Below are 16436 nucleotides of genomic sequence, written 5' to 3'. Positions count from 1 at the left end.
CTGCCTGGACTGCTGAGAGGCAGGCGCTCTCGATGTGTGGCTGTCTGGATATCTCTCTGTCTGGCTGACTTCCTGTCTAGATATTGGCGTGTCTGGATGGCTGCCTGTCTGGATATCTCCCTGCCTGTCCTGCCCGCCTCATGCACAGCACGTGTCTCTGTTACTTGTGAGAGGCGTACACCTGCTCCAGTCTGGTCTGTGGTAGACTCAGATGCGCTCAAGTCGCAGTCTGTGCGTGCAGAGCGCGCGTACGAGCACAGCTGCTGCCCTTCCTGATTGAAAAGCCAAAACACTTGCACCGTGCACGGAACCCGGCACCCACGCCTCAGCCACCACAGACGTGAGAGCAGCCAAACAGTGGGGTGAGAAATGTCAGGCCGAGCTAAGAGGCACTTCCCGTAAAGCGGTTTAAAATAATAGCAAGTAGCTGCTGTGAATTAGTAATACTATCTGTCCATGGGTGATGTGGGCACTCGAGATTGACAGGTCGCTTTAAACGCTGCTACCGCTGGTGCCGTCTTGTATGCAAGACTAACGCCGTCAAATACATCTACGAAGACAGTATATGTATAGACTGTCGTGATGCTGCGGTGTACAGGCGTGTGAACGATTAGACGTTCCGGCTGAAGCCCAATTCAAAGTTCACTCTGGCGTCATGAAGGAATGAGAACGAGTGAATTAATGAGTGTGATGATGCACGGTGGTGACGGCGAAAGCTTTGACGCATGCGACTTGGATGAAATAGAAATGTTCAAAGTAAACAAACTTAGAGCAAATACGAGTGGTGGCAGCCGCAGCAGCAGCCGCAGCAGCCGCAGCAGCAGCAGCAGTAATAGTCCACGTGTTTATCAGCTGGCTGTGCCGCAACTGTTGACAAGTTGAGCCGCTGGCTTCTTCACGCCGTTACCGACAAGCGCAGTGTTCAGGACAACTCTTCCAATAGCAACAAAATATCCTCCTCGCTACGCGGTGCGCGCTCTTCGTAACGCACAAAAAAACTCTGCGCAAGCACCAAGAAGAAGAACAAGAACAACAAGTAGGATAACTCAATTGTCGCCCGACGTGTAACATTAATAACGATCTCGCTTCCTCGCTGTCAGACCGAGAGTGTCCCTCCTCGACACCAGAACCACCACATTCGGGGTTGCGGTTCGCCCTGTCGCTGTGGTTTGCGGGGGGGGGGGGGTCGTGAGGGCGCACGCGGTTGCGGGGGGGGGGGTTCGAGGAGGGGGGGTGACTGATCACTGCGCTGATGCCCGAGAGCGGTGGTGTGGACGCGACTTGGACGCTGCCCGGGAGATTCTATTCGAGCCGCACTTCTCGGCTACCGGCGAGTCTGGCCGAGCCGGCAGCGCGTGGAGGATGTATTGGGGAGGGAGGGGAGGGAGGGAGGGAGGGGGAGGGACGGGTGGATGCGTGACTGGCTGTGTAAGGAGGCGTTTTGGAGAGAGGGAGGGAGGGGACGGCGCAGTACGAGTTGGGGACTTCTCAGCCGCGCCTCGCCTGCACCCCCCCACCCGCTCGCCCGTGCGTTCTCCAACCCACTCGCCCCCACCCATCCGTCTCCTCCCCTTCCTGACCGCCCCCCCCACTCCACCCCCATCCTTGTGCACAGCGATAGCGAGACGAGGCTGATGACACAACTCGGCATCGACTCAGGGCGCGCGTGGCGAGTGAGTCAGCTGGGACTGGCGCAGTTGGGGGGGGGTCTCACCGCTCGCTGGCCACTCGTGCCCAGGCATCGTCACCACCGCCAGGCGCTCAGGAGCAAAGCATCACCCCCATCGCCTCCCCTCCCCCTCCCTCTCGCCCGGCATGCAGTCTCACAAGTTCGGGAGCACCGTTTACATTGAGAACGACGCCGCTGATGTTCACACACGTACTCACACACACGCGCGCACACGCGCGCACACGCACACACGCGCACACACACACTCACGCACACACTCACACGCACTCACACACGCGCACGCACACACACACGCACGCACACACACGCACACACATACACACACACTCACACGCACACTCACGCAGCGCAATGCGCTCACCACTGCGCCACCGCTCCCCACAGTCACCACGCTCCCACACAAAACAAGGTCCCCCGTATAGCCTGAACAGACTGTTGGGGCAAAGTGCCGCTAGCGAGCACTTATGAAGGCCGGCACTGCACACGAGGGGTGGGTGGCCAAAACCACGCCCGGTCGCCTTTGTCTCCACAGTGGCGATGTTTACAAACCGCACCAGGTACTCATTTGAGGCTGAGTCGACCTAGGCGAGGCCCTGGACCGGTTCAGATAATCGTCACCGGTGTTGGCCGTGAGCGGGAATCGAACTCGGGATCGCCGGCTTCGTAGCGCAGCGTGGCGCTAACAGCTGCCCCATCGCTCCCCGCAGTGTGAACGTCATCGTCGTCATCCGTGGCTAATCCACTGCTGGATGAACACGTCGTCAAGTCGCCGTCGACGCCACGATGCCTTGGCCTCGTGCGATGCCACAACAACAACAAGAACAAGAAGAAGAAGAAGCCCACCGAGAGTGGCTGCACACGAGCTGACCCCCACGAGGTTCGCATCTCGTGACGGGCTCCATCTCTCTGCTGACACGTCCGTCACACTCGCCTCGACGTGACGATGTCCCGTGCTCTCGAGCCGACGGAATTGCCACGCTGCTTAGAGGGGGGGGCAGGGGGGGTGCCTTGCCCCCTCCCCAATGGCCAAAGCTACGAGTCGGGGCCCCCTTGAAAACCACCGTGTGATCTGTTTTCAACAACGGTGTCAAACAACAACAACAGCTGCGCTCATTTTGCGAAGACGGAGCGCCCCATACAGCGCTGAATGTCCGAGACGGTGAATGTCCGAGACGGTGAGCGCAGCGACGTGGTGAGGCTAGAAGAGCCGCGGTGTAGAACATCCTGGTGCGAGCGTGCGAGACGAATCAAACATTGGGGCCCCACCTGAGCGATTTCCGCTACCCCTGAGCTGATAACGTCGTTACCTCGCCACGTCGTTACCCACGCCACGTCGTTACCACGCCACGCCGTTACCCACGTCGTTACCCACGACACGTCGTTACCACGCCACGCCGTTACCCACGTCGTTACCCACGACACGTCGTTACCACGCCACGCCGTTACCCACGTCGTTACCCACGCCACGTCGTTACCCACGCCACGCCGTTACCCACGTCGTTACCCACGCCACGTCGTTACCCACGCCACGCCGTTACCCACGTCGTTACCCACGCCACTGCACCGAGCAAGGAGCTTTGGGCCTCTCAAATCGCGGAGTCGTCAGTACTTCGCAGGGGGGTCACGTGGTTTTCAATAAATACCAGCAGCGCTTGATTCTCGGAAAACTAAAAAATAAATATATGAGTGAGTGAGTGAGAGAGAGAAATTCATAACAGTCTGGCATCCACCGCCCTCGTAAACCGCCTTGCGTTCGACTCGGGGTTCATAGCAGTAGCCGTCGTCACGCAAGCGCGGCCCTGCAATGGCTTGCCCACGCCACTGCTAGCGGAAGGGCATTGCCACCACTCGCGGGCAGCTCGAGGGAGCCCCGCTGCTGAAGGGATGTTGGCCCGCGCTTTCAGACGTCTCGGAGGAAGTGGCAGTACCCACACTTTACCCCACCGCATGCGCCCTGCCGACCGAATAACTCGCGCATCACACATCTGCATTGTCGGCTTCCCACGTGCACCCGCAACATTCTGATGGGCGAATGCTTGCACGTTCTCCGTGGCGGACATCGGGGTTGTTTCACCATACTTCACCAGCCTGGCCAGCGAGGTGAGGCAGGGTCAAGGGAGATCGTTGTGCAGGACCCGGTAGAGATATGACTCGCCGCTGATGTTAGCCGTGGCGGGTCACTCAGTTGAACCGGGTTTGTAGCGCTAACCACTGCGCCACCACTCAATCGCCGACTATAAACAAGCTGGGCTCGATTGCGTAACGAACGTGCGGCTTCACAAACAACACTCTCGCAGGCTGCAGTACGAGCCCGCAAGCGTGGAGCGGTGGCGCGGCGGTTAGCGCACCGCGCTCTGAAACCGCTGACCCAAATTGGCAACCGCAGCTCCCGTCGGCGACGAGGGACGTCTGAATGAGTCCAGGGGATCCCCTCCCTCAAACCGCCACCACACATTGACCAAGCCCCCCCCCCCGCACTAACCAGCGCCGCGTCGGGAAGGTCTCTTAACATCCAGCAGTGGATGGACATGGCCGAGCGTGTATTACTAACCACGGCCATGGCGGTGACGGTAATGGGAAACCCGAGTTGGGGGTGAGCGTGCAGGCGGATTTAAAGTCCGTGGCTGCTCGCTGTGATGCACTGCGCGTTCACGCGGCTCTCTCTCCATTCCTGAGTGGAGAATCAGCAGCGGGGTCGGCTCAGTGACGCGGACAACACCGCCAGTGTCTCCCTGTCTGGAGTTGGCGTTGTAATCGCACAGACCGCAGTCCTCCGATTGTAGCTCCAGGTGGTTTTAAATGGGGAGCGGTGGTGGAGCGGTTAGCGCTACGCTGCGCTACGAACCCAGAGACTCGAGTTCGATTCCCGCTCACGGCCAACACCCAGTGACGATGATCTGAACCGGTGCTGGGCCTCCCCTAGGTCGACTCAGTCTCAAATGAGCACCTGGTGCGGTGTGTAAAGACATCATCACTGGAGAGACAAAGGCGGTCGGGCGTTGTGTTGGCCACCCACCCCCTCGTGTGCCACAGTGCCGGCCTTCATCTGAGCTCGCTAACAGCCCTTGCCCCAACAGTCGTTTAGGTCTACACGGGGGACCTTTGTCTATGTTTGTGTAGCTGATTTGACACCACGCACATGTAATGCGGAGAAGGCGGTCGGTGACTACAGAGGATTGTGGTAATCATGAATAATGTCTGTTGGGGTTGACATTAGTCACCTTCCGTTCGGCATACCTCGCGATTCTTAGACACAATAACGTAGTCCAACCGGCCTCCTGGCCCCCTCCACACCTCTTGGTGTTTTTTAACCAGCAGCAGCATTCGCCTCTTTTTGTTCACTTGCTCATCAGCAGTCCGGAGGGCAAAGCAAGAACGACTGGCCTACCGGATGTTATTGGCCGGTGCATTCTATCCACACAGTCGGCTTGCAAGCGGCTCCAATACGTCCGAGCTTGCGCCCGACAGTTGCTTGGTCATTGAACTGACGGTCCATTATGGATATCGGTCGTTGTCTCAGCCTATCATCGATACGGGGTCGCTAAAATAGGTACACGACTGTGCCGTCTGGTAACGGCGGCTCCCTTGGCGGTAGTAGACTGTGTCGGGTATCCTGTGCCCTGTCATACGAACGTGGAATTTCAACTGCGCGTTTGAGCTTTTGGATGCGTTGAGCAGTGTTCGTTTATCGATCACTGTAATATTTCGCGTTTTGTTTAAATTCATAACATGTTTAAGCAGGCGTCGTTGGAGCGGTGGCGCAGTGGTTAGCGCACTGTGCCACCTGAGTGATTCCCAGGCATGGCCAACATCAGTGGCGAGTCCTGTCCCCCCCCCCCACTACCATCCAACCTCCTTCCACGTCAACCCGCACCGACCCGAGTGGTAAAGTATGATGCTGAAACAACGCCCACGATCAACCCACGGAGAGGCTTATTATTGGTATGAAGTCATCTATCCGTACACAATTGCACAAGAAGTCGCGACGCGCTACGCTTCGTACACACTTCACCAAAACAAACCGATGCTCCGCACTGGCGCGCGTGCCACGTGGGGTGACGACTGCGGGGTCTAAGGCATCTCTCGTCACCATCGCCGCCACAGGGAAGCGTCAACACTTCACGCGCCTAATCAATGCGCAACTCTTAAACAACAACAAACAACAACAACAAACAAATCACAGCTTTTGGACGATCTACCCATGCATGGAAGGGTTCCCCACGCCTCCGAGGCAGTCGGTGTGCGCTGTTTGACAATAAAATACTTCACCAACCCACACTGCACCAGCGTGGCCAAGCAGGCGAGTGGCACGTGGGAGGGGGGGGGGGTGAGACGTCACGCGCCACTGATGCGAGTCGTGATCGGGAATCGAACTTGGCCTGTCCGGGTTGATAAGCGCAGTGCACTGACCACCCACCCCAATTGGCGCCTCCTCACGCAACCGCGTTACACGGCACTGCTACGTCCTGTATGTTGAACTTCTTTCGCGCCGTACGTAGCCAACCGTGCAAATCATCACTAAAGTGCATCTGCACAGCCATTAAGTTTGTAAACGTTGTAAAACATTGCGATGAATAGTGGGTCGTAATCATCATCAATGCGCCTCTTTCAGCCTCGGAGAATAGTCCACACACAAGGCCGTTGTGCGATATTATTCATTTGAGTTCGCTTGGACTGCGGACAATTTTCTCAATTTCCAGTAAATAAGTGTTGACGTTGGTACCGAATCATACAACACAAGAGGCAGTTTTGTCCGGCCATTGAGTCACAGAATAAACTACTTCCCGCATATAACCCCCTTCGAATGACTACACGAAGGGCATCGCATTCATCTCATTATCAATTACGACGTCGCCAGCAACTGAAATAACTTTAATGAGCCGAGAGGGGACGAGAGACTAGGAGACTGAGACGCAACTTTGGGTTTCATCCCGATCGGTCCTCTGCGCCGCTAGGTGGCGACACGAGTCAAAAGCGGCGCGCGTCAATCCGTGGATCTCACTACAAAGACAAAGACCGCCCGTGTAGCCTGAGGGGCCATCCATTGAGCACGTACGCACGGAGGGGGGAGGGGGGTTAACCCAAATGCGTAGCTTGCCTATGGGGGGTCTACTGACAATGTACATTGCATAGAAAACGGGGGGGGGGGTGAAGCCTCGATAATTTGTCTACTTTGGCCTTCAAATGAGTTAGATAGTCCAGCGGTGGACTGTCTGATTGCTTAAACACGTTAGTATTATTAATCCTTGGTCGTTTCTGCGTGGATTAAATATCGGCCGTTCTATAGGATTCGGGGGGAGGGGGGGTGCGTCAGGCGTACGTACGCAGGTGGGGAGGGGGGGTGTAAGAAGTCCGCGTGCCTATAGGGAAGGGGGGGAGGGGTCAAGTTTTGACAGATTTGTGCGTTCCTACTCAATGGATGGCCCCTTAACAGACTATTGGGGCAAGTGCTGGGAGCGAGCACCTGTTAAGGCTGGTACGCCACGCGATGAGTGTGGGGTGAACGGCACTAGGCCGGCCGTCTTTGTCTTCCGGGTGGCCGAGTCGACCTAGGGGAGGTCCGGGACCGGTTCTGACATTCATCACCGGTATTGGCCCGTGAGCAGGAATCGAACTCGTGGGCTCGTATCGCAGCGCGCTAACCGCTGCGCCACCGCTCACCACTGGCATTACGTGGGCAGGCACGCACGCACACGCGCGCACTACAACAGCATTGCCCCATGTTGCCCATGGATATGTACCGTTGGTAAGAACCCACATGGGCGGTAATTATCTCTGCTTATTGACGTATCAATTATCACTGTTCGATCGCGTTCGTCAGTTTTGCTCTTGGGTGTTTCCCATAAGCGCGCGCGCGTGCGTGTGTGTAGTTGACTAAGCCTCAAATGAGTACCTGGTGCGATATGTAAACATCTCAACTTGGGAGACAAAGGTGGCAGGGCGTGGTGCTAGCCACCCACGCCATCATGCGCCTTGCCGGCCTTGCATGTCTGCAGTGTGTTGAACGTGTGCCGCTTCGGTGCTACTCGCGAACAGCACTTGCCCCACACTTCCTGTTGAAGGCTACACGGGGGATTTTTGTCTTTGTCCAGGATTTTGTAACTTTATTGGCAACGGCCACTACTACTGAGACCGAATTACATCTCCGCAGCGTCTTATAATGCGAAGCATACACATCACACCGAGTGACCGGAATGGTGAAGTATGGCCAACAACCAAGCCCTCGCCCAGCAGTGGCTGACACCAAGGGTTGTGTGTAAGTGTACAACTTTACACAGTACAGCAGCGTGTCGTCCTTACCCGCGCCTTCGATAAGCTGCGTACGCTGCGAAAAAAGTTCAACATTCTGTGCGTACATTCTCAAACTCCGTCCCAGTAAACTGTGTATTCAAGATGGCTGGTTTTTGGCTCATTGGATCACAGCCACGGAGCCGGTTTATTGATGGACTCGTGCGTTCGAATCCGCGTTTAAACCGCCCGTGACGAGAGCGGTGATCATCTCAGCCCGTGACGAGAGCGGTGATCATCTCAGCCCGGCCAACACACAAAGACAACCAAAAACCATCGCTCTGCATTTGGCTTCTCAGTTAACCCAGCTGCTTACTGATGGCGATAATTAACATTTTCAGTTTTGACTTGCACCTGCATTAATTATTATAATTATTATAGAAACCCTCTCGCTACCACAAGGTTGGAGACCAGATAAAACAAAACGTTTATAACTATTGGAAGAACACTGGTAAATTATGAACCATACAAAAAAGGAGGAAACTTTGAATGGAATGGTAAAATAAAGATTCTGGAATAAAATCAGAAGGCAAAGTTACAGCGATAAGCCTTGGTTTAAAAAGAGCCACTGGGAGAGCGAACCTCTGACAAGGTTACATCAAACACACACAACACACACAACATACACACTACACACACAACACACACAACACACACAACACACACACAACACACACCACACACAACACACACACTACACACACAACACACACAACACACACACAACACACACACTACACACACAACACACACACAACACACACAACACACACACACACACACCACACACACACCACACACACAACACACACACAACACACACACACACACACACACACACACACACACACACACACACACACACACACACACACACACACACACACACACACACAACACACACACAACACACACACAACACACACAATACACACACACACACACAACACACACAACACACACACAACACACACACACACACAACACACACACAACACACACAACACACACAACACACACACAACACACACAGCACACACAACACACACAACACACACACAACACGCGCAACACACACACACTACACACAACACACACAACACACACACTACACACACAACACACACATTACACACACAACGCACACACAACACACACAACACACACACAACACGCACAACACACACAACACACACACAACACACACAACACACACACTACACACACAACACACACACTACACACACAACACACACACAACACACACAACACACACACAACACGCACAACACACGGGGTGGACTTGACACGCAGTGGTGCACTCCTCGCTGCTACCGTGACGTCGTCATCGTGTCGCGCCGCGGCGCCAGTAACACGATGCACATCGCAAACAACTCCACGGAAATTATTTCCGTCTAATGGAGAAGTACAACTTGTAATAACAATGTATATAAATCTATTTCTGTTTTAGTACAAAAGCGAGATTCGTCAACAAGTGTAAAATTAACTTTCCCAGCGGCGTCACAAGCGGCGCTGATTACGCGGCAATAACTGAACGTGATTTGGGTCACAGTTGTAACAACCTCATCGGCTGAATTGGAGTCAGTGTACAACAGCTGACGTTTCAGGCAACGGCCCTTCTTCATAGAAAGACTGTTACGAAGAAAAAGAAGATGATGATGATGCCATTACGGTGTTTTTTTTGCTCTCCGCGCTGTCGCGCCGGTTGCCGTCTTAGCCTCGAGACGAGCACGCGCGATTCGTGATCTCGGCGTCTCCCCTGGTGCATCACGGGGGGCTCTCGTTCCCCGTGGTGGGGGGGGGGGGTAGCCGAGCCGCGCCAGGAGGAACTCAGCCGCAGGGGATAGGAGGAAGACCGAGTGTCGCAAGGCCCCGCCGGGCGTCAGGAGATTACGAGCCCTCGTCGATTGTCAAAGATCTTTCTTGCCGTTCGTTTCGAAATCGCCCCAGCCTCGCATCCTCCTGCCGGCGCTTGGGACACTTTCTGGAAGAGGCACGGCGCTTTCTCGACGGGAAGGACTCGCAGATGTTTGAGCAATGGTCTTGTTGTTGTTGCTGTTATTAAACATCAACGTATGTCCTCACATTCTGTGGACAGGTTTAGTCTCGGACATAGGAATGTAGAGTTTTAAGTGTTGGTGCAGGGCTATCAATGGAGCCAGAGCTCCACCCATAACTCATTTGAGCAGGGAGACAAATCGCATTGTTATTGAATGGCGACGTCTTGTCCCGAATAATGGACCTGTGCTGTCTATCCATGAGAATTGTCTGCAAGTGCGCAAGATAATTTTAAGTTCGCACATGAGCACAGGACAGAAAAAAGTTCAATACCACGCACTGTGAGAAACCATCCGCTTCAAGATCACGCGGATATGAGGAGCAGTCCAGTCGCTGTCTCCACACCTACATTTAACTCGTTATTTGATTGTTTCATCGGCGTTCGATGCCAAGCTCAAAATAGCAGCAAACTCTGCACCGGTTTGGATCGTGTGAGCGTTTCAACTTGTTCCACAAATGAGAGTGTGAAACAAAAAGCCCGACACTGAACACCTGGGCCCAGGTTTGCGAGGTTCACGTTTAAACCGACACTTTGCTTGAAAAAAGAACCCCGGCTAAAATTAACCCAACGACAGAATCTGACTGCGGGCATCTGTCTACAGTTGTATACATGAAGATAACCCGCGCTGGTAAAAGAAAAAAAATATAATGAACGCGTGCACACACACGCACACGCGCAAACAAACAGCGGCAGGCAAAAAATAAATAAACCGGCAGGTATTTTTTTTCTCTCGCTCTCTCTCCTCCTTTTCATAAACAAACATTTACGGACGTGCACATACAAGCGGAACTTTGTTCGCTCTTGCCAGGCGAGAGAAGAAAAAACACGCGACTCGGGACCGGCTCCTTAAAGCCGAGCCGAGCGGTGGCTCTCGGTGAGCAGAGCGGCGTCGCAGAGAACCTCTCAGTCAGAGAATCTCTCAGTCAGAGAACCTCTCAGTCAGAGAACCTCTCAGTCAGAGAACCTCTCAGTCAGAGAGCCTCTCAGTCAGAGAACCTCTCAGTCAGAACCTCTCAGTCAGAACCTCTCAGTCAGAGAGCCTCTCAGTCAGAATCTTTCAGTCAGAGAACCTCTCAGTCAGAGAACCTCTCAGTCAGAGAACCTCTCAGTCAGAGAGCCTCTCAGTCAGAGAACCTCTCAGTCAGAACCTCTCAGTCAGAACCTCTCAGTCAGAGAACCTCTCAGTCAGAGAACCTCTCAGTCAGAGAGCCTCTCAGTCAGAGAGCCTCTCAGTCAGAGAACCTCTCAGTCATAACCTCTTAGTCAGAGCCTCTCAGTCAGAGAACCTCTCAGTCAGAGAACCTCTCAGTCAGAGAGTCTCTCAGTCAGAGAATCTCTCAGTCAGAGAACCTCTCAGTCAGAGAGTCTCTCAGTCAGAGAACCTCTCAGTCATAACCTCTTAGTCAGAGCCTCTCAGTCAGAGAACCTCTCAGTCAGAGAACCTCTCAGTCAGAGAATCTCTCAGTCAGAGAACCTCTCAGTCAGAGAACCTCTCAGTCAGAGAACCTCTCAGTCAGAGAGCCTCTCAGTCAGAGAACCTCTCAGTCAGAACCTCTCAGTCAGAACCTCTCAGTCAGAGAGCCTCTCAGTCAGAATCTTTCAGTCAGAGAACCTCTCAGTCAGAGAACCTCTCAGTCAGAGAACCTCTCAGTCAGAGAGCCTCTCAGTCAGAGAACCTCTCAGTCAGAACCTCTCAGTCAGAACCTCTCAGTCAGAGAACCTCTCAGTCAGAGAACCTCTCAGTCAGAGAGCCTCTCAGTCAGAGAGCCTCTCAGTCAGAGAACCTCTCAGTCATAACCTCTTAGTCAGAGCCTCTCAGTCAGAGAACCTCTCAGTCAGAGAACCTCTCAGTCAGAGAGTCTCTCAGTCAGAAAATCTCTCAGTCAGAGAACCTCTCAGTCAGAGAGTCTCTCAGTCAGAGAACCTCTCAGTCATAACCTCTTAGTCAGAGCCTCTCAGTCAGAGAACCTCTCAGTCAGAGAACCTCTCAGTCAGAGAGTCTCTCAGTCAGAGAACCTCTCAGTCAGAGAACCTCTCAGTCAGAGAGTCTCTCAGTCAGAGAGCCTCTCAGTCAGAGAACCTCTCAGTCAGAGAACCTCTCAGTCCGAGAGCCTCTCAGTCAGAGAACCTCTCAGTCAGAACCTCTCAGTCAGAGAACCTCTCAGTCAGATAACCTCTCAGTCAGAACCTCTCAGTCAGAGATCCTCTCAGTCAGAGAGCCTCTCAGTCAGACCAACGGCTCCCAAGGCTCGCAAACCTCTCGGCTTGGCTGCATCCCCCCACGCCATCACCACTACCACCCACATGAAAGATCACTGGTCGCCCCCCCACCCCAAATCAAGATGGAAATATGTGACAAAAAGCTTTATAGCTCATCGGATTCTTGCAGTGTAAATACATATTTAGAGTCTGAAGATCGCTGGTCGCCACCCCCACCCCCCGTCCGCTCTCCCCATCACCCGCAGGCCACCACTCTCCCACCAGCCGTGCCAACTCTACCCCGAGCACCACCTCCAGGTTACCACGACCGTGACACGCACGATAGATCACGTGGCCGTGTCTCCACTGCTGTGTTTAGTTTCCTTTCCTTCCACCGCGCCTCCGATGTGCAAGGTTGGCTACGTACGGTGCGGAAAAAAAGTTCAACATACATAAAGTACTGGATACAGACACTCAAAGTAGGTGCTGGCAAGGGTCTTTCACGTCTCCGTGTTAGTGCGATTGGATCACCGTCGGTCCCCCCCAGCCCCCCTCTGCCCCCCGGCGTAAAGTCGCAAACGTCCCCTGCACGGTATCCATGCCGCTCACGAGGCCGCTCCCCCCCCCCGGTGCTGCCACGCACCACGTGCTCGGCGTCTCGCTCCATCCCCTCGGCACGCACCGCCCCTGGCACCACCGCCCTCGCCGTTGGGAATCTCTGCGCTCACCAGACGCGAGCGCTCGTGACGCGATTGCAATGCGGCTGAGTGCAAACACGCGGGACTCCCTGGTGTGCGCACGCACGCGCACGCACGCACGCGCTTACACACATGTTTATACAAAAAAATATATATATATATCCTTACGTACATTATAGGTGCCACTCAAAACTCACGTTTGTTACCTTTCAGGTCACAACCTCCTGGTTGTATTCGTTTGCCTTTTAAACCGAAGCCACCGCGGGTTTAAAACAAAAATCCACAATCCTCCAGTGTCTCTGGGCTGCTCAACAGAGTTGAATAACAACGCGATCGAGTGAATACGCGTGGAGTGCGAGAGGCACAGACGCAGCAGAGAGGGGGACCCTGAGCAGCCCGCAAAATACTTCGAGATGAGAATGAGATTCTCAGCTGTCGGCTTGTACACCAAGAGTCAAGCGTCTGGAGGAGTCAGTCTTCTCCTCTGGTCGCACGGCTCACGTCGTAGACGCAAAGCAGCCACTGCAGTGATTCACATTCGGGTGGTCAAGCCCCAGGTCACCACAGCGTCAGGAGCAGTGGCGGAGTGCATCATCATCGCTGTGATGTCTCCTTCGTATGTGTGGATCGGAGCATTGCGTCCTTTATACGGAGGCGGTGATCCTAGCAAACTGAAACTTCTCTCACCGCTGCGTATGGAGCGGCACCCCCATTGTGCGTTCACGTGGTTGACGACATCGCGGTTTCTGAGCACGACCACGTAGACCCGAAATGCCCCGCGGCCTGCAACGTACAGCGACGTTGCATCCGCACGGAGTACGCTTCGGGTTGTAAGATGCCGCGCGCGGACAGTAAGACGCTCTCCACAAGTCGTGCCCGTTGCCAATGGAGTTACACAAACGAGGTCAAAGATCTCCAGTAGAGCCTAAAAGAGACTTTTGGGGAAATGCCGTTCGCAAGCAGCACCTACGAAGACCGGTAAAGGGGGGTGTGGGTGGCCGTCACCACGCCCGGCCGCCTTTGTCTCCCGGTGGGTGTGTGAGTGGGTAGGCAAGTGCAGTTCAGTGTCACCGTTGATGGTAGCGATAGAAGATTGACACGGGGGCGACTGACTGCGGGTGAGACAGCACCAGGAGTGAACAGGTGAGTGAGTTTCTTGGGAACCGTGAGCTGGGCTCTGTCGCGATTTGGCTCCGGCGGTCCTTCCCAGCGGCGAGACGTCGGCACCGACAGAAGATCTCAAGAGTTGACTTTGCGCAAGAGATGTCAGGGGCGTGAAAGTTTTAGCAGTGGCCTCAAGAAATGTGAAAGCTGTGTTATCTGTACGCGCGCGCGTGTGAGTGTGTGCCATGTGTAAGTATAAATGACGTCTCAGGAATCGCAGTCTTTGCTCGGTTGAAACTGAACTGTGTTCGAATGTGTTTCAAAAATGATGACTTTTTGAAGGCATCTAGAGGCGTTTCTCTCGAGCTCCGCTAGTGGAGACGCCTTCCGTCAGCAGTGGCGTCAGCGAGCAATTGCAGAGCTGCGCCTCTGCCTTTATCAGTTTTTAACGATACTGCGTGATGCACATAACGAGTTTAAGAATTGCTATACTGTGCTGCAGGGATGTTAATTATCAAAATCCAGTGGTAAACAAGTAGACCCATATTCTTGGTTCTTTCGGTAAAGTCATGTAAAAAGGAAATAATAATAATAATATAAAATTATTATTTTTATTCTTTTATTATTTCCCTTCTACGTTACTTTACCGAAAGAACCAAGAATATGAATCCCTGCAGTCACGAAAGCTTTAAATCGAAAAGTAGACCCATTTTCAATGTGGCATGTAACTCGATTCTTAAAAATTCCACTACAATCGACATTCTTAAGAAAAACTGTGGACCTAAATTCGTATTTTTTCTTACTTTATATAACGCACACATGTATGCGTACTTCAAATGCAAAGCTAGACTTTTCATGTTGAAATAATAAATAACGTAGTCATGCATTTTCAGAAGAAGTAAAAAAAGGGTTTACTGGAAATGTTTTTTTTTTCCATCATTTGTTTGGACTCGCTGCGAAATTTGCATACGACCAATGTCATATTTACAGTGTGGGCAAAATGTAAATGTGGACACCGCCATTTTACCATGGAAAGCCTGAACGGTCGCAATGAGCCACGCGTAAGTTTAGACTACCAGCAGTGCCGGATTCTCCGAGTAGCACAAGTAGCTACATGTGTAGCGGCTACATGTGTAGCGGCTACATGTGTAGCGGCTACATGTGTAGCGGCTACTATATGTGTAGTAGCTACCGCCCCCGCACTTCCAAGGGCCCCGCGCTAAATGTTTTCAAGCTATCAATCCCGGTTCACTGATTCTGCACTTGCTCTATTACTATAGTACTATACCGCCTTCAACTTTTATGAACGACTGGGTGTTTAAGGTTATCGATTTGTCGCATTATCTGGCTGTATAGCAAATGAAAAAATACAATTACTTTACTATGCAATAAAAAAAATTGTGTTAAAATTTTTGCGTGTTTTTTATTTATTTAGGGCCCCTTTATAACATATGCTACAGGCCCCGCACTAGCTTAATCCGGCACTGGCTACCAGTGGTTCTTAGCCTTTTCCCGCAGCCTGCGCCTCTATTGTTCTTAGAAAGGGCATCTCGCACCCCCAGGGGATGCGTGCTCACCAGGGTAAGAACCCACTGGTTTAGACTTCCAGTGCCGACGGCGACTCGGGTCACGAATTGCATCAGCAGGTTTCCGATCATTGAAACGCGGTCACTCACGCCTCGGCACATTCAGCTAACATCTCAGCGGGCAGCCTTAGGCGATGCACGTGGATGAATGACGTGGCCCCGCAACTTTCCCGCAAAAGCACGATCATGCCTAAACCCGTCCAACTTAAACACTATTCACTTCCTACCTGCGTAGCGAAACGCTCATTATGTTTTAGTCCTTCGGCCTATTTGGTTTTCCAGACAAAAATCATCCAGCGGCAAGTTGTTTAGTGCCAAGCCAAAACCCTGGACTCGTTTCAACCTTATGGCTCTCATCAGCAGAGCCGGGCTTGTTAGGGAACATTCAGTTATTCACATTCAGGGATGTTAAGAAGCACGGATCCGGTTTCGCATGCCTCTTCAAGCGATCCGCGTTCACCTGGCGCACACGTGTCACTGTGCGAGTGTGTCATCGCACTAAGCCCTCGTGGTCTGATTCAACTCCACCCTTCTCGCCAAGGCAGTCGTCTCGCGCGTGCCACACACAGCGGCACGCGCTTAAACCCCCCCCCCCCCCAATCTATTAGCCGGTCAGTGGCACACGGGGACGGCTCAGACCACCTGCTTCCCTCTCACCCCCAGCAGCAGTTACTGGATCCTCGACACGGCTTACAGAAACTCCAGGTGTTATTTTGAATATGAATATAAAAAGAGGCCGCGCCCGCACACTTTGGTGCCACTGCGCGCCAGGCAGGCGGTGCCGTTTGGCG

General features: G+C 53.2%; 1 protein-coding gene across 3 annotated transcripts in view; it reads right to left on the bottom strand.

Annotated features, from left to right (window-relative positions):
• LOC133353458 (runt-related transcription factor 1-like) overlaps window positions 1-16436 on the bottom strand; it is a 138120-nt gene that overhangs the window by 62490 nt on the left and 59194 nt on the right. The window lies entirely within an intron of this gene.

The sequence above is a fragment of the Lethenteron reissneri genome, chromosome 6 (assembly GCF_015708825.2).
Source record: "Lethenteron reissneri isolate LAM-NWPU_2019-01 chromosome 6, ASM1570882v1, whole genome shotgun sequence".
Lineage (NCBI taxonomy): Eukaryota > Metazoa > Chordata > Hyperoartia > Petromyzontiformes > Petromyzontidae > Lethenteron > Lethenteron reissneri.
The sequence above is the reverse complement of the archived record's forward strand: the minus strand, read 5'-3'. Positions and strand labels throughout refer to the sequence as shown.